Source organism: Pinus tabuliformis, chromosome X, assembly GCF_031772625.1.
Source record: "Pinus tabuliformis cultivar Carrire ecotype Pingquan chromosome X, CPIR1, whole genome shotgun sequence".
In the NCBI taxonomy this organism is placed as follows: Eukaryota; Viridiplantae; Streptophyta; class Pinopsida; order Pinales; family Pinaceae; genus Pinus; species Pinus tabuliformis.
This window is the reverse complement of record NC_142308.1, coordinates 949,974,674-949,984,876: the sequence shown is the minus strand read 5'-3', so window position 1 is coordinate 949,984,876 and position 10,203 is coordinate 949,974,674.

Below are 10,203 nucleotides of genomic sequence, written 5' to 3'. Positions count from 1 at the left end.
GGATAAAACATGGACTAGTATAGTTCCACAAAGTAATGGAATTTGTTTTCTCGAGTGAAAATCAAAGCAAGGTTTATAAGAAAATGAATAACCATTGCATCCACCCCTTCTTTCCCTTGATATCCTTGTTTAACCCTTATGTTTGTTTCAACTGCTTGCACTTGGTTGTGAAGGTGGAGAGGGGTGGTTCATATATAAGCATAAGCGACTTTAGTGACATCAGACTTTGTAGGGGGCTTTATATTTTTTGGATTGAAAAGGGTCACAACTAAATAACTCTTCTTAATTGAACCATCATTGCAGATAAGAAGCATATTAATATGCATACAGGATTGCAGACATAGAATAATCTTCTCCATACCATGCAGAGGTCGCCCTACTTGATCTATCATTCCTACTATGCTTCTTGGATTTATATAGCTTGATGTGCCATCAATCCATCAGATTGTTTTCCATCCACACTCACTTATCATCCAAATTTGTATGCATGGAAGGGCTACCCAACAAATCACCATGAATTCATATGCATGAGAGGGCTACCCAATGAGTCATCATCATGGCATATGGTTGCATGCAAAAAATGGAAAGTACTCCTAGTATTAATAACATTATGTCTCCATATCAACTCCACTTTTCCAGGAATTATTACACCGATAGGCGTTATTATGGTGAGGTCCAATTCTTACGAACACTGTAAAGATTCGTCATCTGCCACTGTACAAATTCGAGTGACATCATGCAGGTCGAATTCCCCCATGTTTGGAGTGCTAAGCAATATTGACCAAAGAGGATTGAAAATTTGACATATTTGAAGAAATTGCTTCTCTTTAGAAATTATCTTCCAGACCCATTCATTTACAATTCGACCAGCTTCGATATTTGAAGGACTTGCTAATTTTTTAAAAAAAACTCATTGGACTATTGTCGTTGAATCTAGGATTAAATTTGAAACTCGTCAGGGTAGATGCCTTTATCCATGCCATGAATAGAACTATAGGTAGAACCCTCTTAATAGGGTTCACACTTGTTTAAGGGTTTTACCCTGTTGAATTTTCTTTCATAATTGTCCATGGATACTTACCTATTGAGAAGATAAAGCAGAAGGGAAGCCAGAGTTACTGGAAAATTGTTGTCTCTTCTCAAATTCTTAAGGTCCATCACTTCTCACAAATTTGGATCACTCTTCAAGCATAAACTTGCAAGCCATGTTGCTTTACTTTCTTCTCATGTTCTCACTTTTCTATTTACCGTTTGATTGATTTCATGGTTTTTTATTGGTTTGAAATTGTTGTTACCTATAGTGAAGGTGGGCTATGTGAATGTGCAAAATAAGCAACAATACAAGAACATTATCAGGAGACACATGGATTTAGGAATCATAAGGGAAATATTGGAGGAATGGTCTTACTCTAGTAGCCTGGAGTTCTTTCAAGATTTTCTTTTGGTTTTCAACAATGTGCTTATATTCTATCCCAAGTCCTCTCAGGAGAACAAAGCCAGAGTGGTGTTTAGATAATTGGAAAATAATGAGATGAAAAAGATATTCCATGAAGAAGTTTTGCTAAAACAAGAAGGTCCATCCACTAGAAAATGGGACCCCAGGGCCCCCTGCCAATGCCACCAAATTCAATCCCAACAACAAAAAGAGAAACACAAGGCTGTTGTTAGGTGGGGCAAGAGTTGTTGCGATATATAAAACCATAAGCAAATTGAACATTGAGGAAGAACAATACAACTCCCAAGAACCACCCAAGGAAGAAATTGAAATATCATCCTCTCCAAGTCTAAAACCTGAGATTGAACCAAAGGAGAATTTTGAAGCTGAAGCACCAAATATATCAAAGATGCCCAAAGCTGGAGGTGAAAGAAAAACCTCTGGGAGAAACACTCAACCCAATAAAGGCTTTGTTTTTCATAAATATCCCAAGAATAACTCTAACATTGAACCCAAAAATACCATGATTGGAAACACCCCCTTGGTTGAGTCACAGAATAATTCTCACACCAATAAGAGCAATAACCACACCCACCACAACAACAGCAATGGCAACGACACAAGCATTTTTTAGGGAAATTTGCAACAATGGAGGAAGAGAAGGATAGTCCCCCTCCTAAGCCCACTCACAATCAACAAGAAACATATTGGGACAACTCACTCCCTTGAAAGGAGGAGTTGGAAGCCCACCTAGGCATGTCAAAAAAAAATTACGAACCTATGATCAATCACCATCAAAGGCCACTAGGACCTACACCTCTACTCTGGTTCTTGTGCTTTACCAAAAAAGTCTGGTTTAATATCAAGGAATCCTGATTATTATCTTTTCAAGTTTTCATTTCTCTTTTCTATATGCAAAGAGGTAGAAAGGTTTCTCAAATATCAAGGTAAGAGGAAAATCAGATCATGTGATGATATTTGTGTAATTTGTTCATGGTTTTGTTGACACACAATTTTTTTTCCTTTTTATAAACTTTCAATACACAAATAATTAGGTAGATTGTTACATATTACTCGCCCTTTCTTACTGCTCAAATGTGATGGAAAACAAATCTCGACGCCAAGTGTCTATGCTACAACAAATGTTTCTCTTGTAACAGATATTTATAAGCATGCTAGTTAAACGAAAGAGGATCCCACTACAAGTTTGGTGATTGTTTCCCATCACTTAGGATTATCACTTTTAATAATCACTCATGCACGACCAACACAAAACGACTCTTTGGGGTTGCTGAAGGAAATTCACCAAATTTTTGCATGTGTGAACAATCTCTCTGATCTACAGATAGTGAAATTCCCATTGGCATAAAAACAAGATCAGGAGGGGAGGAGACTCATTTTGGATATCATGCATCTTTGGGCTACTTTGAAAGATGACTAGGACCCTTGGAGATCACTTTCAGCTTTAGGAGACGTGATTGATGCTCTTACACAAAAGGGCTCCCATGTTCGTTACTAAAATAACAAGCTCACACAACTGCTTCAGGATTCTTAAGGTAATAAATTCAACATTTGCCTTAATGAATAATTGTGGAAGGAAACTATTTCTTTTCTCCAACCAAGTGGATAGGAAAAAACTGTCATGTTTGTGCATATAAGTCTTAAATTAAATGCGCATGGTGAGACAAGAGAGGGTTGTAACTGTTGAACTTGGTGTTGCATGTTCCAATAAGGAAAGTGGTGATGTTAGGGAGGTGAAAGAACAAGTTTTTGTTAGAAATATTCTTGAAAAATATGTTGCTTTCTGAATGATAGTCTTATTTGTTCTCCATGGATCAATCAGACTAAAAACAAGGGATATTTTGGTTTATTTGCTTGAGGACCTATGATTAGTTGAAGAATTTTCATAATGAATGTTGTCCTCTAGAGCACTCAAAGGTTTCCTACTATTTGATGTTGTAGATTGCTTGCTTGAAGAATGCCCTGCCAAAAAAGGAAGCAAAACTTGAGCAGAGAATGAGGATTGGTGTCTCTATTTTGTAAATTTCTTGTTGCAACCCTTGTGGAATTCAATTATGTCACTTTATTTTAATTTTTTTTTACTGTCATTGCAAGTGAATGTCCACTTCACATATATTTTCTTTGCAAATATGACATATTGCAAATGTTGTTTCTTTATCTATATGATAGAAATTTTATTTCTAGGCATGCTCATGTTAGAGTTTTCCGTAGCATTTATTGTGTTAGATACCATTTCTACTCTCATATTTATCTGCATGCAGTTGTTTCAGCTTTGATTGTTTATTTTTGTTTTTATAGTTCCTATACCATATTTCTCTTATGCATATATGCAGTAAATGGATAGAAAAATTTCTAGTATATTTGATTAAATGGTGAAGAATTTACCTGTGTAATTTTATCATTATGAAGTTGTTAAAGAATGTGTTAGATGATATTCGAAGTGTGCTTACTTTTTTGGCCCCTGCATATCTTTCACTTATTCATATGTGCAATAAATGCATGGCATATTTTCAAGTATTTTTTATTAAATGATGAAGAAATGACCTATGCAATTTTACCATTATGAAATTGCCAAAGTTCATGTGTTACATGATGTACATAATGCATTTTTTTAACCTAGATGGTTACAGACTCCAAACCCCTATTATGAAATCTGAGAAGAGAATGTCACCCAGTGTGGGGAAAATGTGTTTTTTTATTTTTTCTAGAACAAACATTATTCTAAACCATTTATGTAGATCTTATTATTGTCAAGTTGTGGAGGATTACAAAAAGGATAATTTAGGAGAAACATTTTACTTTTTAGGGCCAAGGAGTATATTTTACTTCAAGAAAACTTACACATTTTTTTTACAGATGGTTATTGTTATGGCGAACTAATTTCTCTTGTGGACAAGTGTGATATCCCTAGATTCAGAAAGAGATCTAGTAACAAACAGAGAAGCGAAAGTGACTTTTCCTTAATTCATAATTGAATAATGAAGTGTGGTGTACAAAAGAGCCTCTTACCTTTTTTACAAAATGGTTGTGGAAGTCCTTCTGGTGCTTTCAAAAGCCTTTCCTCGTTGCTTCAAAGGAAGATCTGCATGAGTAGAAACAAACCTAATTCAACCTAACTTGTAGTTAACGTGCCATAAATGATGTAATGTGAGATGATATAGATGAGAGTGGCAACTACATAAAGAACATGGGTAACCTAATTCAACCTAACCCTATAGTGTCCTTTCTGCTGCAATATTCAAGATCCATTTTAACCATGGACTATCAATTTCCAAGGGGGATCAAATCCCAAGAAGTGCAAAACCTTTCTCAATTTTTTGCACATTAAAAAAGGCTTGTAGTTTCATAGGATTGCCCCGCTTGGAGGACTTAATAATGTTGTCTTTTGTTATTTCATTTTCATTCACGACAGTGTTTTTACAATTATTTTTCTATCAATGCTAACATATTTAGCCGAATTCACATACTTTTTTTCAATTTATTTCTAACTATTATATTTGTCTTGAAACTACTTGTCTGAAGATGAACCATACTGGCTGGTTCAAAACGTGTCGACCAAATATTCTCTATGTGATTTTCTCCGATTTTTTTCATGAATTAACATATGATATTTGTCTTGAAACTATCTCTGAGCACAATAATATTTTGTCACTCTGTCTCTCATGTTCACTATAATGTGTGTGCATTTATTTAAATCATATAATCCTGTCATCCATGTCACTCTTCACATTGAAGAAGACCCTTGAATCAGCTCTCAAAAAAACATCAAGGCATAATCAGACAATTGCCCTTAGCCCCCTCAAATTCATGTGAAACCTATCTTCAATTCCTATAATTAATACAACAAAATTGGCCAATCCCACAAACATTGTTCATGTTCTATCATTAAAGGTCCACAAGACAAATTCAAGAAGTAATTGACAATGGACATATCAGATTTTAAATGTTCAACAATGTTCACAGTTTCATGTGTAAGTATTCTAAAATTCAGCTGTTGCTTCCTGTTTCAATCTAAAGGATCAAATCTACCAAAAAACATTACTGGGACACTCATAACTAAATGAATATAGAAGCTCATTTCAACATAAGAAACTCCACAAAAATGCAGATATTTATAAAATAACCCTTCCAAACACCTTGCTCAAACTTCCTATCAGATGTGCCGCTTAATATTTATCCATGTTGAAGTAAACCTTAAGGAATATATGTGGGTTATAGTCTTCAGGAGTTGTTATTGCTAAACCCAAGCGACCTGAGATATACACTATATCATATTTGTTTATATGCTGCACTACAATTTCTGTTAACTCATTCCAAAACAACTCAAGCTTGCAGACAACAACTGATATTGATTAATTATGATATGAAATAATTTAGAATATCTTTACAGTTGTAGCATATCCATTTTAGAGACAAAAACATATTTTAGGGTCCAATAAAAAAGAATTAATAATAATGTATTGTGCACGGATTCAAGCATGTAGCAAAGAACAAACCTTGTTGGAGAAATGAGTTTCACTGGTTGGTTCGAAACGCGTCGACAAATGACTTTTCATGTGATTTACGCCGAAATCTTTCTCTAACTTAATATGGATCACAGAAGCCTAAACTCTATTATGATTGCAACATGTCCGCGAATTTGGGAATGGAAAACCTAGGAACCCCTCCCCCCCACCAAACCAATCTGAAGGAAAAAAAAAATGTCCAACTTTCAATCATATTGCAGCAAGAATAAATTCTATCATAAGAATCAACAAAGTGAATTTTTGAAGGGCCTGCATGTTCTTGAGGGAAGAGAAGCAGGAAGAGTCTTTGGTGAAGTGTGATATTCCTACTTAGGAATTTTGCTAAGTAAATTACCATTTTTTCCATTTTAGACTTAGGAAAAGTGGGTTAGGAGGACCCCACTTGGAATTTTTAGCTTAAGGAGGCTCCAACATAGGAAAAGGAGGTAAATAGAATTCCTAGTTGAAGGTGGGGGCTGCCCGAAGAGGAATACACACCCCTTGGAGAAAAGTGTACTTGTGGAGAGAGAGGGAGAAGGGTTCGATGTATGGAGCCCACATGGAGAGAGAGAAAGAGAGAGAGTTAAATGATAAATAGGAGAAGAAGGCATCGTTGGGAGCTTTTGATCATTTGACAAACAAAATTTCTTGTACACTTGAGCTATTGAACCAAGACTACGAAGTGTTGTTCAGCACACAAGATTTCTGAGAGGAGATCTTAACTCCTTCTTCAGTGGACCTCAAGTGTCACCCTAGGGGAGACTTTGCTACATTTTTAGAGTTGTTCCATAGGAATTCAACAGGGATATTCGAGCTACTTTGGAGTAGACTAGGCATAAAAAGGGACCACACACTCTTGTGGGGAGAGAGCTCCACAACAGAGCTGGTTCCGAGAATTTAGGGGCACATTTCCTTGGTATTTGGAAACATTTTTGCAATGGTTTGGTAGGCAAATTGGGTGGCCATTCTTCAAGCCAAATTTATTCTTCCTGGACATGCCAAAGGTGCATTGGCTGAGCCTGCGCAGTCACTTGACAAGTGCATTGGTTGTGGAGGCTTAACTGGGAGTTTGAGGTTCAGTTTTGCTAGGGGACATAAGGAGAATTATTGGAGGGTATTCTCAACTATTTTGGAGGGATTTGGCATCACATTCTCAAGTAGTGCAAATCATCCAGCTTGAGCAGGAACTCGCACTAATTGGGAGTAATTTCAAAAGGTTGGAACTAGGCCCAATCATTTATGTGTCTTTTTTGTTTTGGTGAGGAGAGCCCACAACTAATTTGACAGAATTTTCTAAGCACTCTAGAATGGTCAAACATAAGTCCCTTTACAGTCAGTGGTAGCAAATTTCTAGGGCCAGCGCGAAGCTTGAAGAAGAAGTACTTTCCAACATTTGGGCAACACATTTTTTCACCTAGGGTTTGTCTAGCTTGCTTTAGCAAATCTAGGTGCACATATTCCATACATATATTGTACACTCCTCTTTGAGGGGGAGGCACACGATTGGTGGTTCCATGGGTTGACCATGCTAGGGCATGCCAATGTGACTTCCTATGAGGACTTCACATGGAAGGTTGTGGAGCATTTTGACAGGAGGGATCTGGACGCACATTTCAGATCAAGTAGGCAGGTAACCCGAGCATTACATCGCAAAGTTCTTGAGGGTGTCGGTGATGGTGCCAGATTTGTCACATGTTAGGAGGGTCTACACCTTTGTGGAGGGTTTGGTTGAGCCCTTGTGTGGGCTAGTGAGGGCAAGCAAGCCCACTACTTTATGGGAGGCAGTGAACCGCACAAGGGATTTGCGAGACGTAATTCCCAAGACTAGGGCACTAGTTCCACCATGAGCTTCTTTCCCACAAAGGGGTCATGACACTAGACCCCCACCATAGAGAGACGTTCAGGGGCGTGGGCAGCTGGAGAGAGACCTTTGTAGGAGGAAGTTGTGCTTCATTTGCTAGGAGCCATGGGCACCTGAGCAAAGGTGTACCAATGGCAAGGCCCATCATATAGAGGTGTTTTCTGATAGTTCCGAAAGATGGTGTAGAGCAGGAGGATGAGGTGGTGTGTTGTATACCATTAGAGGTAATGGAGGAGGAGAATCACCACCCCCACCTGATGGAGACCTCTTCAAACCCACTGGAGGGGTCATCGCTTCACTGAGGGGAGTCCCCAAGTATCTCACATTGAGGATCAGCGGCACGGTGCAAGGAGATCATATAGCATTCTTGGTGGATAGTGGGGCAACCCACAACTTTATTAACACACAGATAGTGGAGTGGAGAGGCATACAAACTGAGAGCTTTGAGGGGTTTTTAGTCCTGGTGTCGGGAGATAGGACTATGCACTGCACCAAATATGTCTCTAGTTTGACAATGATTATGGGGAATTACTCTATGATCGATCACTTCTTTGTGGTTGACCATTGACATTTCATACACCAACATATTTATGGGTGTCCAGTGGATCTACTCCTTGGGATGAGTCACCATAGACTAGAAGAAACTAGAGATGGAGTTCATGGGGTCAGATGGGAAGCTAGCGTTGTTGAGAGGGATGCATTCGTACCCACCACAGATGGTGTCAGCACATTGGATGGAGGTTGATTTACGACATGGAGATATAGAGCGGACAGTGGAGCTCAAGATTACAGAGGTAGGGGCTCAGCCACGACCAGTACACCCGGACATCTAGTGATTTTGGATAGGTACCCAACAGTTTTTGGAGACATTCCTCCAGGAAGGCCACTTGTTAGAGGATTTGAGCACACATTTGAGTTAGAGGAGGGCATGGATGTAATGATCACCACTCCATACCAACATCCCAAGGCTTACCGGGATGAGATTGAGCATGCCATACACGAGCTATCGGCCTTGGGGAACATCAGTCCCAGTTCGAGTCCCTTTGCTTCTTCAGTTGTGCTGGTGAAGAAGAAGGATGGGACCCTCCGCATGTGTATCGACTAACGGACCTTGAATAATAAGATGTTAAAGAACTCGCACCCGATTCTGCACATAAATGAGTTGATGGACGAGCTTAGAGGAGCTAAATACTTCTATAAGATTGATTTGCACTCGGGCTACCACTAGATCAAAGTTCAGGAGTAGAACATCCCGAAGACAGCTCTCTAATGCCATTATGGGCATTTCAAGTTTTCAGTGATGCCCTTTGGGCTAACTAATGCCCCTGCTACTTGTTGATTTCTGGTAGCATCAGATGTGCTCTTAGCCTCAAAATTTGCAAGGAGGCTAAGACACATGGATTCCACAATACCCAAAAATCATTTTGGGAAATTCCACCCGGAGACAATTTTATTAATGTTATTAATTATTTTTAATGGGTGCCTAAGTCTAAACTTAGGAAATTAAAATAATTAAAGGGTATTAATCAAATTGAGGGTGAAACTTATAGAAAAAGACGAGGATCAAGCTAAAATGATCTAAGTTATTGATTAGAATCTAATATGGGTTGTTGGTTCTCAATGAGAAGATTATAAGAGGAGGTTTGATGGGCATTTGGAACACACATCAAAGAGAGATCAAGAGATCAGATTTCTCAGAGAGGGCAACGCAACAATTGCTAGAGAGAAAATCGAAGTGATTTCTTGTAGTAAGGGGTAGGGATAGTTCCGATTGCAGAGTTTCCTGATCCGGGAATACATCACAAAGGAGGAAGAGAGAGATCCAAAAGAGGCAGTGTGGAGGCCACGTTGGGCAGTGTAAGGCCAAGCAGGGTAGGGTGGAGCTTCAGAGGGAGTTCGAATTCTAGCCAGGAGAGACGAGTTTCAGTGCAGGAAGTCGGGGTGTGAGACTGGAAGTCTTGAAGTTCAAATCTCTAGACAATGATCCGGATTTAAACAGGAACGCAATAAAATACAGAGATAACCATAAAGACAGATATGCAGTGGAAATAATACCTCAATTCATTACTGTAAAATACTGAAATATGCTTACAAACAGAAATGGAAATAAACCAGCTAGGGCGATGGTAGCTTATCTCTGAGAAGAGATGTGGTGGCTACATGCCTCTTAACTATCTTACAATGAGGCTCGGAGGCCTATTTATTGTTGAGAAACAATGGAAAACCCTTCACATTCCAAAACCTAACCCTAGAAGATGAAACGCCAAATGGTGGGACCCATTTCTGGGTAAGTTGGTACATCAACTTCTCAGGGTCGCGAATTGGTCGTACTATCTCCGTTTGACGTGCATGATAGCCTGTTGGAAAGATCTCTTCGAGGA